This window comes from Sinocyclocheilus grahami, unplaced genomic scaffold, assembly GCF_001515645.1.
Source record: "Sinocyclocheilus grahami isolate Dianchi unplaced genomic scaffold, SAMN03320097.WGS_v1.1 scaffold652.1, whole genome shotgun sequence".
NCBI classification, from domain to species: Eukaryota; Metazoa; Chordata; class Actinopteri; order Cypriniformes; family Cyprinidae; genus Sinocyclocheilus; species Sinocyclocheilus grahami.
In genome coordinates, this window is record NW_015505831.1 from 954,076 (window position 1) to 975,777 (window position 21,702).

The following is a 21,702-nucleotide window of genomic DNA, read 5'->3' on the forward strand; positions in this document are numbered from 1 at the left end:
TGAAGATAGGTTTGGGACAGGAAAGCCGAAGTCTTTGATACATTTTGACTTTACAATATAATTTCTATCACTGATGTAGGAAATGAGCCAGGAAAGAGCTGAACCAGTGATACCGATATCAGAAAGGCGAGAGATGAGTAATTCATGGCAGACTGTGTCAAATGCAGAGCTTAGATCAAGAGGTTTATTAACCCAGAATCCATGGACAGAAGAATGTCATTAACCACACGAAGAAGAGCAGTTTCAGTGCTATGTGATGAACGAAATCCTGACCGAAAAGGTTCAAAAAGGCCATTAGCATTTAAGTATCATCTCAACTCTGAAGCCACAACTTTTTCAAGAATTTTACTTAAGAATGGTAAATTTGAGATTGGTCTATAATTGTTCATATCTAGATGGTCAAGAACCGTTTTTTTAAGTATGGGGGTCACCGCAGCCATTTTTTATTCTGCTGGAACAATGGCAGATGCTATACTACAGTTAATCATATGTGTTATGAAAGGTTCAACCTCAGGAACACACATCTTAATCAAAACAGTAGGTGAAGGATCAATCTGGCAGGATTTCACAATTAGATCACTTATGGCAGCAGAAGTAGTGAGAGTAAAAGCAGAAAGAGAGTATGTTGTGTGAGCCGAGTCAGCTGACATCAAGTGAACATTTGAGTCAGTTGTATGAGGGGTGTCTTTGGAAATGGATTCAGTGATAGACTTCAATTTGTCTGAAAAGTAATGAGAAAAGTTATTCACAAGCACCTCAGAGCCAGACATAACATGTTGTGGAGGGTTAGTGAGTTTGTTGACCATAGCAAACAGAGATTTGGGCCTGCACATGGAATTCTTGATAGTAGAAGAGACATATTAGGATCTTGCAGCATTGAGGGCAGTACGGTAATTGAGCAAATGTTCTTTCAAAACCAGTGAGTGCACAGTGAGTCCTGTACAGCCTTCCCAAGCGACGTCCCATAGCTTTCATTGCTCGAAGTTCCGGAGTGAACCAAGGTGAAACATGTGCAGATGGAACCAGTCTAGTTTTAACAGGAGCATGTTTCTCAAGTATTTGGGAAATGGTATTATTATAGATGCTGCATATTTCTGATGGACAGTTGGATAATAAACAATCTGACAAGGTAGAAACTCTTATTGAATCAGAAGCAGATGGATCCACAGAACAGATTTTACGATAAGTGAGCATTGTTTTCACAGGCGATTGTAAAACTTAAACTGAAGTTTAGTAGTTTGTGATCTGAAAAAGCAAAATCAGTTCCACTAACAAGAATATTATATAATTGGGAAACATACAACACTTCACAAGGTCTCAATACATCACATGTCTTTACCAGTAACTTACAAAACAAGTACAATACAATAAAGATAACAAAATAAAGAGGGAGGTGGCCAGCAAAGACCCTCAGATTTCTACCCCACACTCAATTCCCATGACACACACTCGTGAAAAAAAAAATATATATATTTCACACAGCACTCCATGTGGACACGCAGTACAAGGTACAATGGCCAACCCCTCCCACTTAAATCCATGCACCAAACATAACAGACAGACCCAGATGAATTCCAGACAGAACAAAACAAGAGTAGAGTAGAGCAGAAGTGCAGTCAGTTACTTGAGGTTCATTAGGCTTCAATAAAGTTCATTGGAAACCCCTGGACGTGCATTCAATCCTGCTGGACATTGAACAAAAGTAACGCATAAAAACAAACTTTAAACTACCCATACCTACCAAGAAAACAGTACAATGCTGCAATACACATGGTCGCTCACCACGCAGAATTACAGCTACTTGCCGGCCCATATCTAAAAACAAACAAGGTAGTAAGCCTCTGTATTTAACAGGCAAAAAGGCATTTTTAAAACAGGGACAAACCTGAAAACTGGCCAACAGCCAGCACACGACAGACAGGAGGATAACCCAACTGCTGGCACTCATTCACAGTGCCACATGTCACAAAGGGGCGGTACCAAGGATGATGCATCCCAAGCAACCAAACACTTCCCCCTTTTATATGCACAACACAGGCACTAATTGGCTCATGAAACTTACCCAACTGACCAATCATGATAAAGTACAAACACTGATAGGTTCACCTGTTTTGGTAACGCCAGCCAATCATACTGGGTCTATACCTCACTCTGCTACACGTGGAAAGTCACCACTCTCAAATTAGTTAGCACGAGAGAAAGTAATCTTTTAGTTTTAAGTCGGTTTGAACAATCCGGATAAGCACAAGTAAGTACCATTTTGATTAGCCGTCGTACCTACAATGATTGTGTATGATGATGAGTGAGGTATACGAGCGAGAGATCACTTCCGACGTTTGCGTAAACTACGCCAGAGCGCGTACACACCTCACGCACCAGATGCCGTGCGTGCGCTCAAAGCAGTTAGACATAGTGGTGTATTAGAGGTAAAATATAAAAAAAAAAAAAACGATCGTTTCGTGTCTTAGGACATCAATGTGTCGTCACGAGCCGCAGGGTTTAATTTGGATTTGTCTGTGCATGTTATTTTTACTCTCATAGATTTTGTTACCATTGCCATGCATTATACGACTGATAGACTGCAACGGCTGGAGTTAAAAATCTCCGTTTGTGTTCTACTGAAGAAACAAAGTCACCTATGTCTTGGATGCCCTGGGGGTAAGCAGATAAACATCAACATTTTCATTTTTTGGGTGAACTATCCCTTTAAACTAGCAAAAGTGGATTCGGACACGGCCTGAGTGAACCTGCGCCGTGCACTTTAGACCATGCGCTTAGATCGTTAAAATAGGGCCCATAGTTTTATTCTTTTAATAACCTAGATTTTTAACCTAGACCTGGAACATTGTGAATCTTTATTGTGTCGTTTGGATGTTTTTATTCAGTGAACAAACGGCAGTAGACTTTAGCATTTATATGTGTATATAAATACTCGTTTCTACACAAGAACAACTGATCATCTGTAACAGGCAGTTTGGCTGTGTAGGCAAAACATGCTGCACCTGTATAGTTTGATATCCATGCCAGTGTTAAAAACCAAACCTACGGTTGTGCAATCGTGCGATACACAGCAGACCTGTGCAGGGTCAGCCTGAGCTCCTGGGTACTGCAGGTCAATGTCAGACCGGAGGCAATAAATAGAGCAGGTGGATGAGGAGGGGCGGCTGTGTTTGTGTAGAATAGCTCTCACTTTTTCCCAAATCATTTAGTGTGTCTTTAAACACCAGCAACGCTGCATTTTTCCTCAATTTTTTGTTGCTTCCTGTTTCTTCTTCAGATCAGCTATGTTTAAAAGGTGTTGAATTTAGAGCGTTTCCGTGTGGTGATGCACCTGAAGAACTTAAAACTAAGAATACATACTTTGTATTTTTATTACTTTCATTATGTTTCACCAGCTGGTAGGCTTTTGTGGATTTTCCTGGAAAACTTGAGGGATTTGTCAAGTAATATTTGGTTCTAAACTCTCCCCAATGTTTGATCATTAACCCTTAAAAACCTAGATTTTTGAAGCACCTGACGTTTTTCTTGTTATTTTCTTGTTTTTGCTTTTCTAACCTATTCTAGCAGTCAGCACTGAGTTCAAAATATCATTTTTAAAAAAAATTTAACTTTTACGTTTGAATGAATTTACCTAACTCAAACAGAACCTTCTGAAGTTAGAATTTTTTTTAGAAAGTTATACTTTTTTAGACTACTAAATTAAATTTTGTCTACATCTAATGTTCCCTAAGGAAGTTATCCAGTGATAAACACGTTTTTATAATGTAGATTCATAAAAAAAAGTTCATAAATTAAATAGCATATTAGAATGATTTATGAATGATCATGTGACACTGAAGACTGGAAAAAAGTCAACTTTGCATCACAGTAATACATTTTAAAACATATTCAACTAGAAAACAGTTATTTTTAAATGGTAGTAATATATCACATTATTACTATTAATACTGTATTTATGGTCAAATATATGCAACCTTAGAAAACTTTTAAAAATATATTATCATCCATGTATGTGTCCATATATGCTTGTTTTGCTGTATTGCGGACAGCTGGAGGAAATATTATCATCCATGTATGTGTCCATAGGTGATATATAGGGATGCTCCGATCAGGATTTTTGCAGCCGATACTGAGTACCGATTTGTTGTCATGGTGATCGACCGATAACGATGCCGATTCTGATGCTTCAAGCTTTATATAGACGGTTTCATCGGGCGCACGCGCCTGGCCTGAAGTTAACTTCCGGTCTGTGTTTGTTTATCAGTCTGGCTATGGCGCCGGCTACAAACGCAGTTAAAGTTAAGGTGATGAGTAGACTGAAGTTGGGCTCAGGTGGTTGTGCTGTGGGATATTTCCCATACACTAATTTATTTGTGGCGCTCGCCACAATATCAAAACTGACCGATTTTCCAAAAGGCTTTGTTGAATAAACATGAGCACGTACTGCACATTTAAAAATCAGAACAAGGCGCGGGTGTTTTTATATCACTGGATTTCTGAAGGAAGACTATCTTTAGAAAAATGTCGATATCATTTTCATTTCATCTTGCAAGTTATATGCCTGATAAAGCAGAGTTTGTGAGCTCAGCACTGCTTTGTGTACAGCTGTTACTGGGGAAACCTCTGTTTCTCCCGCTTTAAAGCACCTCCTGCTGGCAGAGAATTAATTTGCATTTTCAGTAAGTCCGTCTGATTTCGGCAGCAAACTTATTTTGCTTTTCCTATATCCACAGGTGCTGCGGATAATCCGCGGGTCGGGTAATAAAAAATGCATTCTGATTATTTGCGGGTGGGTCGCGGGTGGATAAAATAAATCATAAATGATGCAAATATTATAAATAATTTTTTTTTCATGAGGCAGACGATTTTGTGTGTGTGTGTGTGTGTGTGTGTATGTGTGTGTTCGTTCGCTTGATTAGGAAGTTGCAGTGACAGAAACGGTGACATTCCAGATAAAGTTGTAAAGGAGTAAAGTCTGTGTTAATGCTATTGAGTAGGCTAATATGCCCTAAGAAGTAGGCCTGTCGCAATAATCAATATATTGACTTATCGCACAATATGTGTGCATGACCTCAATCATTTTTGGTGACGCAATATATAGCCCATTATATTTACTTACAAATTAATGTCACCATGTTTTGTACATTCCATTTGCGCCTGTTTCTTTTGCAGCTTCTCGTACATATTGAAAAGATGCTTCTACAAAAAAAGTTTAATCTGCAGATATGGTCTTGTTTAGGGATCTGTGCCTTTGTGCATACGGACATCTGACTGCTAAGTAGTAATTGTATTTTTCAGTGTGCACCCTTAATTTACAGAGAAAAGAAGGTCAGGAAAAAATCTGCAGATGGAAAAATCTCCATACAAGTTCTTTGTGCATTTAAATTTTTTTCTACTTGTTACATTGCACTTTTTGTTAGAACATTTTTATTTATTATTTATTCAAGTTCTTTAAGGTATCTAATATTTTGATACTTAATTTCCATGATCTAAATATTCTTAAAAATTAAAAGTTTGTTGTCATTTGGAAGTGTGTTGGCCTTCTTGCATTATTATTCTGTTACATTATGATTATATATTCAGTGGCATAAAATGGTCTTTAAAATGACAATAATATCGCTTATCGCAATTATTTCTGGGGCAATATATCGCACAACAAAAAGTTGTTATCGTGACAGGCCTACTAAGAAGTTAGTTTGTTTTATAAATAAATGTTAATTTAAGAGCAGCCCACGATCAGCGCATTATGTTACCGTTATCCCTTACGGCTCCGACAAGGTTTTGTTCCGTCCTCCACTCTGTGACACCTCACAAAAGACTATTTTTATCCAAGCATCGCGGAGAGCCACTTCAGAAACGTGCTGAGGCTGGCTGATAAACACAAGCACTGACTAGAGCGGCCGCGATCAGCTCCGGTTCCCGTGGAGCCGTAATGCGCTGCAGACGTGTGCAGTGAGGCGCAGATCAGCTCTAACGTCACTGAATCTGCTGTTAAAAATTAACCATCCATTCATCATCATGCAAAACATACACGAGAAATAGCACATTTTTCATTGTTTCTTGAAATGTCATAGCATTTCCACATTGGCGATGACATGACTGCGGCACCAAATCATTTATGTCCCCACGCATCATGTACGTTGTCACGCGTTGACGTCATCAAATTGCGATCGGTTCGTGAGATCGGCCAAGTTAGTGAGTACCGATCGAGTCATAAAATGTGATTATCGGCCGATACCGATCTCCGGCCGATCGATCGGAGCATCCCTAGTAATATATGCTTGTTTTGCTGTATTGTGGACAGCTGGAGGAAGTTGCTGATAAACCTTTTGAGCTAAATAAAGGCGGCATTTCTCAAGGAGAACGTAACGTGTTTCTTTAACACAAGCTGAAGTCACAGATCCGTGCCAATTACGCTTGTTTGATAAATTGAGGTTGCTTTGAAATTGCACAGAAAAGGTCACTGAATGATAGTGTCGGATCCTCCTCAGGCTGTGGTGTGGATTCTGAGATTTCAAGATACATTTAGTGAGATGCTGTGTTCTCTGCCTGCACTCATGTCAGATTGCAGTTTTTGGCTCTTTTGTCTGCGTTTGAATGCAACTTGGCACCGGTGCTCTGCTCTTCTCTCTCGCCTGTGCATAAATCAGCGTTTTAGGCCGAGAATAAGGTAAAACATTGATTTTGTTGTAGCAGGTTGAGTGTGGAGTGTTTCTTCAGAAGGAGGATGAATGGATCTGCTGCAGATCATGGCAGAGCTGCTCACACTGATCTTCTGCTGCTGTCTCTCTTCATCTTGCTCTCTCTCTCTCTCTGTCTCCATGGTGTCAGATGGTAATTCCCAGGGTAACTTGATCATTTCTTTTTTCTCCTCTCCTCTCATCCTGTCCTCTGCTCTCGTCTTGTCTAGTCTCGTCTCATTCTCTCCTCTCCTCCTGTTTCTTCTTCTCTCTGTGTTTGGCAAACTGCTAAAATAAAATTCACTAGTACTACAACAAATATTAGCTAAGATTAAAATGAATACGTTTTTCAATTTTTGGTCATGTTTTTTTAAGTTTGCTCATAAAAGGCTGCATTTATTTGATCAAAAATGCAGTAAAAGCTAATTATTGTAAAACATTATCTTATCAAAATATATTAAAATATAAAATTATAAAATATTTTTGTGGAAGCTGTGGTGCATTTTTTCAGGATTAATAGAAATAAAAAACGGCATTTATTTAGAAAATATTTAAGATGGAATATTTTGAATAAATAAGGATTTTTTTTTTGTAGCATTGTAAAAGTCTGCTCTCATTTTTGACCAATTTAATGCATTCTTGCTGAATAAAAATATTATTTTCTTAAACAAATTGTATGAAGCAAATATGCACACAACTTTTGTTGTAGCCTAATTCTTTAGGACATGTTTTGTAAATAAACAAAAGTTTATTAAATTAGTGTCTTTCTGACCATTTAAAATTTCATATTTATTTTAAAAATCTAACATTTATTAAAAAGAAGCCGTGATATGCATTAGATAGCTATGTAAAACTGCTCCAAACTATTCAGGCTGTGATTGAACAACTCTTCAAATTATTCAGAATGAATCACTAATTGATTCAAAATGGTTAACTAACCTGTGTGGCCAATTCAATGAAAATAACCTCAAATGCTTGAATTGTATATACAGTGGGGCAAAAAAGTATTTAGTCAGCCACCAATTGTGCAAGTTCTCCCACTTAAAAAGATGAGAGAGGCCTGTAATTTTCATCATAGGTATACCTCAACTATGAGAGACAAAATGAGAAAAAAAATCCAGAAAATCACATTGTAGGATTTTTAAAGAATTAATTGGTAAATTCCTCGGTAAAATAAGTATTTGGTCACCTACAAACAAGCAAGATTTCTGGCTCTCACAGACCTGTAACAACTTCTTTAAGAGGCTCCTCTGTCCTCCACTCGTTACCTGTATTAATGGCATCTGTTTGAACTCGTTATCAGTATAAAAGACACCTGTCCACAACCTCAAACAGTCACACTCCAAACTCCACCATCAGGCATTACTAATTCTAAACATCCTCTCATCTCTTCTAATCTAGTCAATTCAAGTCACATTTAAGGGGATAGTTCACCTGAAACGGTTGACCTATCACTTTAATTGTTTTTTTTTTACAGCAGAGATTGTTTCAAAGCAGCTTTATAGTATTAAATAAGTAACATGATCACTAACACAAAATTCAGATACCACTGTAAGTCAGGCATTACTAATTCTAAACATCCTCTCATCTCTTCTAATCTAGTCAATTCAAGTCACATTTAAGGGGATAGTTCACCTGAAACGGTTGACCTATCACTTTAATTGTTTTTTTTTACAGCAGAGATTGTTTCAAAGCAGCTTTATAGTATTAAATAAGTAACATGATCACTAACACAAACTTCAGATATGAGACAAATTCTGCTGTAAAGCAGCTCTAACAAGACAATAGTGTCATTATTTAGTGTTGATTCAATTCAGTTCAGCTTATCTTGTCTCGTCTCAGTATAACCTCAGTTTATACGGTATGTAGCATTCTCACTGTGTTGTCTGTCTCAAACACACACTCCTCCCACTCACAGTAAGCTATTGTTGAGTGATGACAGGCCTTCAGTGTCCTCTGTCACCTCCTCCTGCATGTGCTCTGCATGCGTGTGATGCACAGAAAGAAAGAGTGCTTGTTTCCTCCAGGGTTTTGTCTTGTAAGATGCCCCAAATGCAGAATCGCAGCTCTCTACCCCATGTAGATGTGTGGTTTGGCCATCTGCTCAGGAAACACTCTTTATCAATCAAAAACAATGAGAAACTGCTGTGAAGAATGTTCAGCCACACATACTCAACTCCTTACTGCTTAAGCAGGTTCATAGAAATACTGTCGAATAATCAATGTTTTCCACACACCGCAAAAAAATTATTTTCTTACTTAGGATTTATGTCTTGTTTTCCATTACAAACGTCTACAAACAGATGCGATTCATATGATGGTATTTCCAGTTTTCCTTTCTCTTTGGAGTGTTGCAAGCTGTTCGTGAATAGATAAGATCCCTAAAGTCTCAAACCCAAAGAGATATTCTTTATAAAAGTTAAGATTGGTCCACGCCCTCCTAAAACGCCTCGTTTAAACACGCCCCCACATGTCTACGTCACAATGTGGGAAGATTTGCATAAAGCCGCCCAAATGTTCACGCAAAGAAAGAAGGCGTAACTTTATTGTTGCTGCCACCACCGCTGCCATGTTGTGAAGACGCTGTGTGTTTCGTTGCGAAAGCGAAAATACTTTGTTTGACCTTCCAAAAGAGGACACGACTAGAAATCAGTGGTTACTTTTTTACCATAATTCACAATTTTGACTTTATAACTCGCAATTGCAAGTTTATATCACGCAATTCTGACTTTATAACAATAGATAGATAAAAAGTCGCAGTTACCTTGTTTTATTTTTTATTCAGTGGTGGAAACGGGCTTCCATAGAAACAAGACAGAAATACTAAGAAACATATTTTTTGCAATGCCCTGTTTAATATGAACCAATATAGCAAGACATAGTAATAAATAGCAGTTTTTATCTATATTGATTCATACTAAAACATTTGAATGCATGAAAAAATTTTACTTTATAGACATCCATGAACAGTTTTTGAGTGAGACTGAACAGTTTTGTGATTCAAGTAAGTGGACAGTTTGAAGTGATTTTCAAATTTACCAGTTCATATGCTATTTTTGCTTTTGTTTTAGAACAGAAATGCTATTAAAACAACATTAAAGCACGATAATGGAACCACAAAAAGCACATCGAAAGTGATCGTGTTACCTCGTTTTAATATATAGTGAATATATAGTGAATTTACAGTATATCGCCCAGTCCTAGTATGTGCAACAGGTAATATATCTTAATGCAGTAGTAATATATGTGCAAATTTAAAGCAAAACAAAAAGTGTACTGTAAATATTTTATATGTAGCTATGCAAGGTTGGATGTTTTTGTGTTTTGATCCGTTTCTGATTTCTCCCTAATAGTCTTTTCACCGCAGTGCAGCAAGGTCCCTGATAATGAATGTCCCTGATAATGTCCTTCAGCAACATTAGCAAGTCTGTACTAAACATTTTCTACAATATTTGTACAAAATGTTCTGCAGTAGAAGCATTAAAACACACAGAGGCTCTTCACATTGTGAGTTCATCTAGGATTTCTTAAAATGCTGTCTTTAAATAGCATTTGAAACATGTGAGGTTCTGTAGAGGTAAAGAAAAACATTGGGGCCCAAAGTTTGAGACCAAAAGAGAAAATGCTTCTGTATCTTTTTTTTTTTTAATTGAATGAACATGAACTTCAGATTGCCTTAATAGGTTGTTTGCTGTAATAACAGCAGCACTGGAGCTACATGAACAAAACCTAATGATCATGTTCTCCAAAGAAATGTTGATCCAAAAAGCATCTTGAACTGCATCTGACTGTTTGTACAGAGTCACATGATCAACGACACTCGAAATTGTTTGAGCTCATAAAATGCATTTGTTATTTTCAGGTTTACAGTAAATTAGAAACTAAATGTCAGATTTTCAGACTTTTGGACTCCATTGTAGTTGGACATATGAGGTGAAACAGCCAGAAACAGTCTGGAAAATGAAAGAATTTGAGTGTATGTGAAAAAGAAAGAGACTAAGGCTAAAAGAAGAGACATTTGTCATCTGTTCATGTCCTCAAAGCAAAGTTTGGCAGGGAAACAGATTTCACTGCATGTATACGGTCACTGCGTCTCTCTGTTGTCAAATACTTGCACTGGATAGCCATATACATCCAGTTCTTGTTTTATTCTGAGTATTATGATATTTTCTATCCCTAATTCTCACACAAAACTTTCTGCATCCTTGCATCTTCATTAAGACATTGTTCAGTATATTTATGTAGCTGTGTTTCTCATGGAGCCTGTTGGCTGGTGATTTCAGGTTTTACTGAAAGGTTTGACATCGCACTTTTGACACATTGTGTGGACAACCGTATGAGGCTAGATTTGTTCAGACAGGCGGCTAAAAGAAGAGACATTTGTCATCTGTTCATGTCCTCAAAGCAAAGTTTGGCAGGGAAACAGATTTCACTGCATGTATACGGTCACTGCGTCTCTCTCTGTTGTCAAATACTTGCACTGGATAGCCATATACATCCAGTTCTTGTTTTATTCTGAGTATTATGATATTTTCTATCCCTAATTCTCACACAAAACTTTCTGCATCCTTGCATCTTCATTAAGACATTGTTCAGTATATTTATGTAGCTGTGTTTCTCATGGAGCCTGTTGGCTGGTGATTTCAGGTTTTACTGAAAGGTTTGACATCGCACTTTTGACACATTGTGTGGACAACCGTATGAGGCTAGATTTGTTCAGACAGGCAGCAAAAATCAGATTTTCTGGCATATTTGATTCAGATCTGTTTATTTTTATTTTTTTGGTAGTCTGAACTGGGTCTCAGGTTTCAGAGTGAACTGTAGGTGGTTTGAGCCAATATTTAATTTAAACATAAAAATGTATGATTCAAATATTAAAAATGATTGTGAAACAAAAACCATCAAAATAAAACACTAAAAAATATTTTATTTATTAAAAGTCAGAGTTTCAAGATCTAAACTCTATATTCTGAGAAAAAAAAGTCAGAATTGCGAGATATAAAATTCAAATTGCAAGACAGAAACTCAGAATTAACACTAAATAAGATGAAATATTTTATTTGTTTACCTGCATGTCGTGTGACCATTAACCGACATCAGAAAACCTTTAACATGCAAATGTGTTTTTAAATTATTGAAATGTTAACTCTAATTAAATCTTAGGGGTACTTCAAGTAAATATTCTAGGTCAAAGGGGTTCGACTGACAAAAAAGGTGTAAACATTTTGATCTGGTCAGACCAGCAGATCATGGTGTAAGCAAAGCCAGGGTCACTGGATTGATTCTTAGTGAATGATATTGGAAAAAAAGGATAATTCAGATCTGTCTTAAAGAAGCTCTATGTATTTAGGTTTAGTTTATGTTGTTATGTTAGGTTGGTAATGCACAATCAGATGCATTTATGAGGGGAAGTGTGCAATGCATTTACATGCGACAGAATAGAACAAACATGCATTTTGTAGTATAGTGTACTTGAAACAACATTATAAAGTGATTCAGTCCTAAAGATCATATTTGTGCACTTTGCACAAATCCAACAAATTATCCTTTAGTTTCTCTATGTTGTGCCAGTTAAGTATTCTGTAGAAATAGATTATGTTGATTTGTACTGTGAAAAGGGTTTTTAAGTCCTGAGCTTGTATTACAGTTTTTCTCAGTCAACTTTGGTGCATTTCTCTAATCAGAAATGAAATTCTCAAAACTACTTGTACAACTTCCACATCATCTAGTCATTTGTACACATCATAAAAGCAGTTTCTCATTCTTTTGAACAAGCTGCGATTGCTTTGGTACATTCATGCAATTGATTATGTACATTTATCTGCGGTTTCCTATATTATCAGTTGCTAATGTCATGTTGCTCAAAATGTATTATATTGTTTTCTGTGCAATAGTCTTACCTCTCAAAACACCGTCATTAAATGCAAAATGGTTCATCTAGTTGTCATAAAGTGTAATTTTTTACACATTATAATTAGACTTTTTGTAAATTTAGCATGAATTGTGCAAGTGAATCTTGACTTTCACTAATGAAGAGAATGTAGATCAACCAATGATAAACCATTTCTCTGAAATAGCTCAAAGGTTAATCTCATGAATCTTCAGTTGGAAAGCATATACTGTATAGACAGAGGACAACACAAGAGTTACAAATTCTGACAATGGACTTTCTTATTTTTTTTATTTTCATCTTTGTGCCCATATTTTTTTTTCCTTTTCTATATCACAGTGACATTGTAATGTGTTTTTTTTTGTCAGACCACTAGTAAAAGTGTAACTGGGAATTCTATCCAGTCTCTTTCAATCAATATCCCACATACACTCTTAAAAATAAAGGTGCTTCACGATGCCATAGAAGAACCTTTTTGTCTAAATGGTTCCATAAAGAACCTTTAACTTCTGAAGAACCTTTCTGTTTCACAAAAGGTTCTTTGTGGCGAAAGAAGGTTCTTCAGATTACAACAAGGTAAGAAAGAGATGGTTCTTTAAAGAACCTTTGACCGAATGGTTCTTTGTGGAACCAAAAATGGTTCTTCTATGGCATCGCTGTGAAGAACCTTTTGAAGCACCGTTATTTTTAAGAGTGTACAGTAATGTGCAAATTTGTACTTTTGAAATGGATATATGGCATACTGTTCAATACAGTAACTGTCAACCAAAATGTTGCCATAGTTTACATCAGGTAATACTAACAAAGTGCACTGTTATACTGACAACATGACACTAAGCATTTTGACTATCTTGTTTGTGAACAATGACACAAGTTATTTTCATTCTGATGGCACTGATATGTTCATTGACATAAATACTTACTTTTGAGAGATGAACTAAAGATTTTGAGTAAGTTACAGGCTTTTGCAGGTAATCTATTGTGTGGTGCTGTTTGTACGAATTGTTTTGAGAAATGCACATACTTGTTTGCAAATATTAAGGATGATTTGAGAAATGCACCAAAGCAACTGAGAAAAACTGTAATAGGAAGTGAATGTGAAAATTGACGTTTTTTATTCAATACGGTCAGACTCGCAAAAGCCTTTAACCAGACGGCCAGCCTGCTGTGGCCTGTATTAGATTTGGACCGCAGACAGCAGGTAGCAGAACAAACTCTGCACTCTTTGATTAGACTGGATCTAAATTTGCACTAATAAATCACACCCCTGAATGTGATCGTACGGTTTTCTCTCCGTTTTGTAAGAAATCAAATTACTGTGGGATTTTATTGAGCTATAACGTAATCATAAAAGAGTGAGGCTTCACTCTGCTCTTGGTCTAAACTCAAGCTTGATTTCATCTGCCTCCTCCGGTTTGTGTTATCAACGAGACACATGAGAGAGTGAGAAAATACATTCAATGTGGATCAGGGATTCCCAAACTTTTTTCTTCATCTAATCTTTTGTCCTAAAATATTTACGCAAGTCCCTCCTGAGATTTTAAATTCATATTTCAGTAGCACATATGCATGTTCATAGTTCTCTAATGTCAGTTAATAGCCACATGGCATGCAGGTAAACAAATAAAATATTTAAAATGTTTTTTTAAGTGTTTTATGTTGTGTTTTTTTTTTTTTTTTTACATTTTTATGATTTTATTAATGATTAGCTTTTCTTCAACCCATAAACCCTCTTTTAGTTTGAGGAACCCTCTTAAATCATTATATTAATTTAAAGAGAAATGTTGGAGTTCATACTGAGTTGTTATTGTAGACTTCAAAAACAAACAAACAAAAAAACAACTGAGAAATGTTTACTTAGAATTCAGGAAAACAATAGACAAAATTTCAAGATGTAAATTCAGAAGTCTGGAAAAAAAGTCAGAATTGGAAGATATAAATTTAGAATTGCGAAATGTAAATTTGGAATTTTAAGACAATAGAATTATTTTCTTTTTTCTCAGAATTACGGATTTATGTCTCACAATTCTAAATTTTTGTCTGCCAATTCTAAGTTTATGACTTTGGAATTCTGAGTTTACATCTCGCAATTCGGTGTTTACGACTTTGGAATTCTGAGTTTACATCTCGCAATTCTGAGTTTATGACTTTGGAATTCTGAGTTTACATCTCGCAATTCTGAGTTTATGACTTTGGAATTCTGAGTTTACATCTCACAATTCGGTGTTTACGACTTTGGAATTCTGAGTTTACATCTCGCAATTCTGTGTTTACGACTTTGGAATTCTGAGTTTACATCTCGCAATTCTGAGTTTACGACTTTGGAATTCTGAATTTACATCTCGCAATTCTGAGTTTATGACTTTGAAATTCTGAGTTTACATCTCGCAATTCTGTGTTTACGACTTTGGAATTCTGAGTTTACATCTCGCAATTCTGAGTTTATTTCTCACAGTTCTGAGTTTACATTCATTTTAATATAAACGTAAAATTATGAGAAAATAAGTCTGAATTGTGAAATAAAATGTTGCAATTATAATTTTTTTATTTTATTTTCCATCCTGTGGTGAAAACAGGCTTCCATATGTATGGGGTATTTTTCTTAAACTGTCAAAACAAAAATTTGCAAAAATTGTACCTTTAGAGGTACAACAGCTTGTAACTGGAGCAGTACTCACAAAAGGACATCTTTGCACCTTCTTTAAACCTAAGAGTACGTATTAGATACCTTAGAGCAGTCATGTCTACCCTTAAGGTGGTAATATGTACTTTTACTGCACTATTTTGAACCCTTTATGGGTAAAGAAGGTATAAAGGTGTGCCTTTGTGAGTACTTCCCCATTGACAAGCTGTTGGACCCCTAAAGGTACTATTTTTGCACATTTTCTCTGAGAGAAACACCTGAAAAGATACAGATTTAGTCAGAGGTCAATTTAACCTTATTGATGCGTAGAAGAACCAGTCAAGATATTATAGAGATCTCATGCATGCTTTTTTCTTTCCTATGGGTCAGGACTTGTCAAAATGAGTCACTAATTGTTCCTGTCCACCAGTCCTGCATTGCATAATGATTTATGAAATAAAGGCTGTATGCATGGAATAGGCAGAGGGAAATCATGCGAGATTTAGCAAGTTTTTCTGATGACCTCTGTGTAGCAGAGCGCCAGTGAAGTCCTCTGGGCTTTTGTGCTGCGCTGTTCGTACAGTGAAGGTGAGTGTAAATACATTCTCCATCACAATTCCAGATAGCAAAGGCTACAGCAAGGTCATGGGAGAACAAGGATCTGCTCTTCATTGACAGAAAACTCTCCTGATAAAAGCCACAGCTCAAGAGCAGTAGGTGGAGGACCTGGGGCCTTAGATTTCACGGTGTTCAGACTGAAAGTCAGTGTAATAAGAAACCCCTGGAGATTATGTGACTAGAATATTATTTGGAGAGCAGTTATATGGAGAACCATAATTTCAGTTCTGAGAATTTTCCTATTAAGCCTATTGCATAGCCTCATGATTGCACTTTTTGAAGCTACTTTTACTAATGTTATTAATCCTTTAGGATTTGCAATATGTATGTTCTTTTCTTTTTATATTTTGTGCAATTTGATTTAGTTGACTATATGTGTCTATATATAGACATATTAACATTGTCACGGGGTGAATGAGAACACAGACTCGGTACTAATCAAAAGAGCCCCGGAGGGTGATTTATTGCCCACACACTGATCACACGTGCTCTGATGAATGGTGCTCGGTGCCCGTCTCAGCGTGGTGCTCGTGGGGTGAAGTGCCGTGGTGCAGATCCCTCTCCCAGGGTGCCTTCGGAGTCTGTGAACAAGGAGAAACAAGCATTAATGTCCGCCTGGAGCTCCAGGGTGCCTTCCCGCTGGTGTCTCTTCTCCTGGCTTTTAAGGCCAGCGGGAACGAGCTCCAGGTGCGCCACTCATCCCGCACAGGTGTTGTGCATCGGTGATCAGTGTGGCAGCGGCGTTTCCAGGGCGACGCTAATCTGGACTTGGGATACTCGCTACAATATATACAGTGTAGACATATTTAATAAATGCTTTAATATATCTATATTATATATTAATCTATATTAAACACACATACTGTATATTGTGTGTGTGTGTGTGTGTGTATATATATATATATATATATAATTTTTTGATTCATTTATAATAAAGTATCTATTAAATATGTCAAATATATGCCAATATGGAGGAATTTTCCACATTATATTTTCACATAATTTTCACATTTATATATTTATATTTCTATATATTGTTAGTATCTATCTATCGATCGATCTATCTATCTATCTACACACAATGGACTTTTTCTAAATTTTTATTTCATTTCTTTATATATTTCTTTCTACTTTCTATATTATTTTTTATATCTCTTTATTCTCACTGGATGTCAACAATTGACTCATCTGTGTCTGCTTTAATTTCTCAAAAGTTTGAGATGAAACATCTGAGATAGAGTTGATACTGAAATGAAACATGACTGGAAAGTCTATGGAGCTGTGGATGAGAAGCAATAAAATGTTCCTCTGGGTCGCATCCATCTGCGCTATCAAAATCCGGTCGTCTCGCCAGACAATAAATCCTTGTAGAATGAATGGTTTGTGTCTGTGAAGGCTCAGCTGTCAAACGCAAAAGAACTTCTGCAGCCTCCTCAGTAAATGTGAAGAGGTGAGCTCTCATTCCCGCTTTATCATGCACCAGTCTGTGCGAATCGGAGTCTTCACGGATGACAAAGTGAAGGCAGGTGACATGACAGAACTTTAGAGCAGGACTTGAGCGTGGCTGGATCTCACAGCAGTCGTTCTGTCTTTGCTGGTGAGCGGCGGGCGTCTTTGTCTCTGCGGTGGTATTCTCAGCACGGATGCTGATCCAGGCAGTTGCTAGCAGCCGTCTCTAAGGAGTCCCCCATCATTTTAATCTCACCGCAGAGACTGAGGCAAACGAGCCACAGGAACATAAGCAGATGTCAGGCTTTATTAAATATAGAGGGAGTTTTGTATAGATGCTGCTCTGGTGAACTGGATATATTAGTCTCTCGCATGTTACTTGTTTACTTACTGTATTGACGCACACAGACTAAAGCTGCATTCACACTAGCAGCGACTTTTGTTGTTGTTCAGGGGCTGGCGATGAGGTTGCTAGTGGGCATTCTCAATACTGGTTGCCTTGACAGCGAATCAGGTTTCTTGCCACTAAGTACAAACATTTTGGAGGCAAAAGACTAAATATAATCTAAATCTAAATTAAATCCGTACATACAAACAAAAGTGAATGAGAAACAGAGCCTACTTTCTTCCATTGCTTATGTTTATCTACGGCTGAGAGGAGAACGATCACATGAGCTCTACCATCTTCTTTCCTATTGGCTGTCGCTCCCGAAAGTCGCTCTTCATTTGCATAAAGTTGAAGGATTCTGAACTTTGATGCATCGCTGGACATGCCGCATCCAGTCGACAACAGTCGCTGTCGCTTGTGTCACCGGAAATCACCAGCTCTCCATTGAAATGAATGGGATTGTGTATAGAGGAGATATCTGATCATTATCTCACTATTAAGACTACCTTTCTCCTGCCGATTTCTTCTCTTAAGAGAGTTGGGGATTTGCAGGCACTCTCAGTAACCCCCTCTTATCTAGGCTTTGCGCCCAGTTTGGCCAAAGTGTTTCTCTACCCACGAGTGGGTTATGTACCTAAAGTTCCCTCCTCTACACCGCGGCCTGTCATACTCTAGGCCTTCTGTCCTCCTCCCTTTCGGGAGCCTGACCAGCAGAAGCTTAACTGTATGTGTCCAGTGTGAGCACTGGACACATACGTCCACAGAGCTGCCCTGTGGAGAAGGGCGGACCAGCTACTAGTGTGCTATGGTCCCCCCAAGAGAGGTCTTCCTGCTATTAAACAGACCCTCAGCCGGTGGATAGTGGATGCCATTTGCAGTTTGCAGTCCTCTGGTCTCCCCTCACCCTTGGGGGTCAAGGCTCACTCTACCAGAAGTGTGGCGGCCTCAAAGGCCTTTCTGGCAGGTGCATCTATTCAGGACATCTGCAACGCTGCGGGTTGGTCCACGCCCCTAACATTCGTCGGGTTCTACGGCCTTGATATGCGAGCCACTCCAGGCTCTTCTGTTCTCGCCCTAGCTGTGCTCTTCCACACTAGGCAGGGATTTGTAAATCTGGCGGCGTGGGCATACTTGTTCCCATAGCATTTAGACGCAGCTCGAGTTCCTGAAGGGGAACGTCTCTAGGTTACGCATGTAACCATGGTTCCCAGAGGGAACGAGATGCTGCGTCTCATTGCCATACTTCCGGCATCCCTGCGAGTGCTTACTTCATTTCCCAGAAGCCGCCGCTGTATACCCCACACGTGCTTTTAATCTTCCTGGTCGCTACGTCATCCTGCCCGTCACGTCTCGCCCATCCATTGGACTGATTACACACGTGATTCAGAGCGTGGTCACACTGAAGGTGTTCCCATAGCGTTTTGATGCAGCATCTCGTTCCCTCGGGGAACCATGGTTACATGTGTAACCTAGAGACGTTTTCAACCTGGGGGTTTCAGCAAACGTCCACAGGGCCTGCAAGATGACTTAAAATTCATATTAAATCTGGCAGGTGCATCTATTCAGGACATCTGCAACGCTGCGGGTTGGTCCACGCCCCTAACATTCGTCGGGTTCTACGGCCTTGATATGCGAGCCACTCCAGGCTCTTCTGTTCTCGCCCTAGCTGTGCTCTTCCACACTAGGCAGGGATTTGTAAATCTGGCGGCGTGGGCATACTCGTTCCCATAGCATTTCGACGCAGCTCGAGTTCCTGAAGGGGAACGTCTCTAGGTTACGCATGTAACCATGGTTCCCAGAGGGAACGAGATGCTGCGTCTCATTGCCATACTTCCGGCATCCCTGCGAGTGCTTACTTCATTTCCCAGAAGCCGCCGCTGTATACCCCACACGTGCTTTTAATCTTCCTGGTCGCTACGTCATCCTGCCCGTCACGTCTCGCCCATCCATTGGACTGATTACACACGTGATTCAGAGCGTGGTCACACTGAAGGTGTTCCCATAGCGTTTTGATGCAGCATCTCGTTCCCTCGGGGAACCATGGTTACATGTGTAACCTAGAGACGTTTTCAACCTGGGGGTTTCAGCAAACGTCCACAGGGCCTGCAAGATGACTTAAAATTCATATTAAAATTACTGATTTAATTAAAAAACTTAAAAATCAGATTTCTTTTCTTTCTCAATAACTATACGTTTTTATTGAACAATGTAAAGGTATAGAATCCAATGGAAGCTTGTTTCCACCACTGAATAAAACATAAAAAAGGTAATTGTGTCTTTAGAATTGCAAAATATAAGCACGCAATTCTGAGAAATCAAGTCAGAATTGCATGTTATAAACTCTCAGATTCTCAGATTTTATTTCTCAGAATTGTGATCAATTATGACAATTTAAATGATTATTTTTATAAACAGAAATGTGAGTGTTAAAATATAAAATTCATGATTCATTTTGGGTTCAAGTAAATTCAGGATTCTGTGGAAGCTTGTCTGCAAAATTTTATCTCACAATTTCTATCGACTATTTTCCTTAGAATTGTAAGATATAAACTCGCAGTTGTGAGTTATAATGTCAGAATGGCAGATATAAACTAACAAATGTGAGAAAAATAGTCAGAATAGTTCATATCTCGCATTTGTGACTTTATTTCTCGCAATTGCAAGATTTTTTATTCAGTGGTGGAAACAAGCTTCCATAGAGTCCTGACTATACTTTAATGACAAAATGAATTGTGTTTAATTGAATTAATATGCCAACACTCCCATTTTCTTTTCAGAAAAGTTATCATTTAAATTGCCATAATTAGCACAGAAAATCCAGAGGAAATGCCTTCAAATATTAATCTATTTGACAGATTTGAGGATATATCTAGTTTTGTGTGTGTGTGTGTGTGTGTGTGTACCTGTTTTTCTATTCTGGTGGGGACTTAAACCTGAATACACACATACTCATGGGGACTCGTGTCACGGTGGGGACCTAAATTGAGGTCCCCACGGGTAAACAAGCTAATAAATCACACAGAATGAAGTTTTTTGAAAATCTAAAAATGCAGAAAGATTCCTGTGAGGGTAGGTTTAGGTGTAGGGTTGGTGTAGGGCAATAGAAAATATGGTCTGTACAGTCGAAAAACCATTACGCCTATGGAGAGTCCCCACAAGGATAGCAAACCAGATGTGTGTGTGAGTGTGTGTGTGTGTGTGTGTGTGTGTAGGAATACACAGCACTTTGACAGAGATCCTTTTATTGCAGAAAACTGTCCTCACAAAAATATGGTGGCTTACAGACATGGCACAATAAAGGGAACACAGCAGATGATTTGAACTCTGGCAGTAATTGTCTTAAAATTTATTATTGAATCTTGAAGTGCTGGTCGAAGAAAATGGATTTAGAGATGAGTTGCTCAGAGAGGGTTTTATTTTGCAGACTGTGTTGGTAAAGCATGCTTAAGCATGGCACTCTAAAGTCAGACACAAAGTAAAAAAAAATTAAAAAAAACATTAAGAATGAAAAAAAAATTGAGATAGACTAGTTGACCTCACTAATAGATGGTGTGTGTGTATATATAATTTATTATTAATTAATTAATTTAAAATTGTAATAATATTTCCAATTGACTGTATTTTTGATTAAATAAATGCAGCCTCTGTGTGCAAAAAAAAAACATTTGAATCTTACTGACCCTAATCTTTTGAAGTATTGGCATTATAAATGTATTTATACATATTAATACATTTCAGTGTTTTTTTTTATACTGTCCTATAGACAATTCTAGCACATTTCTAGTTGGCACTTACAATCAAAACCACTGCTTTACAGAACATCTGCACATGGATGCACATAGATGAGTGTGAAAAAATATATTGTAACTAATCAAGTTTTTTTTTTTGCGACACTTTCACCTTCAGAATGAGAGCCAAGCATTTCCAGTTCAACTACAGCTGAAACATCACGACACTCGTAAGTCCTTCAGGTTTCTTTCATGAAGATTCTTAGTAAAACTGCAGTTTGACATATATAAAAAATTGGATTTGCACAGCTATTCATTTTTACTAG

At 37.8% G+C, this 21,702-nt stretch overlaps 2 long non-coding RNA genes across 2 annotated transcripts in view; one reads left to right on the top strand and one right to left on the bottom strand.

Moving 5' to 3' along the window:
• LOC107558614 (uncharacterized) overlaps positions 1 to 2,161 on the bottom strand; it is a 25,180-nt gene extending 23,019 nt beyond the window's left edge. Inside the window, exon 1 of the long non-coding RNA XR_001605504.1 lies at positions 1,742 to 2,161. This is a non-coding gene — a long non-coding RNA (uncharacterized lncRNA). The remainder of the gene's footprint in view (positions 1 to 1,741) is intronic.
• LOC107558615 (uncharacterized) overlaps positions 1 to 21,702 on the top strand; it is a 189,022-nt gene that overhangs the window by 94,972 nt on the left and 72,348 nt on the right. Inside the window, exon 3 of the long non-coding RNA XR_001605505.1 lies at positions 21,555 to 21,606. This is a non-coding gene — a long non-coding RNA (uncharacterized lncRNA). The remainder of the gene's footprint in view (positions 1 to 21,554; positions 21,607 to 21,702) is intronic.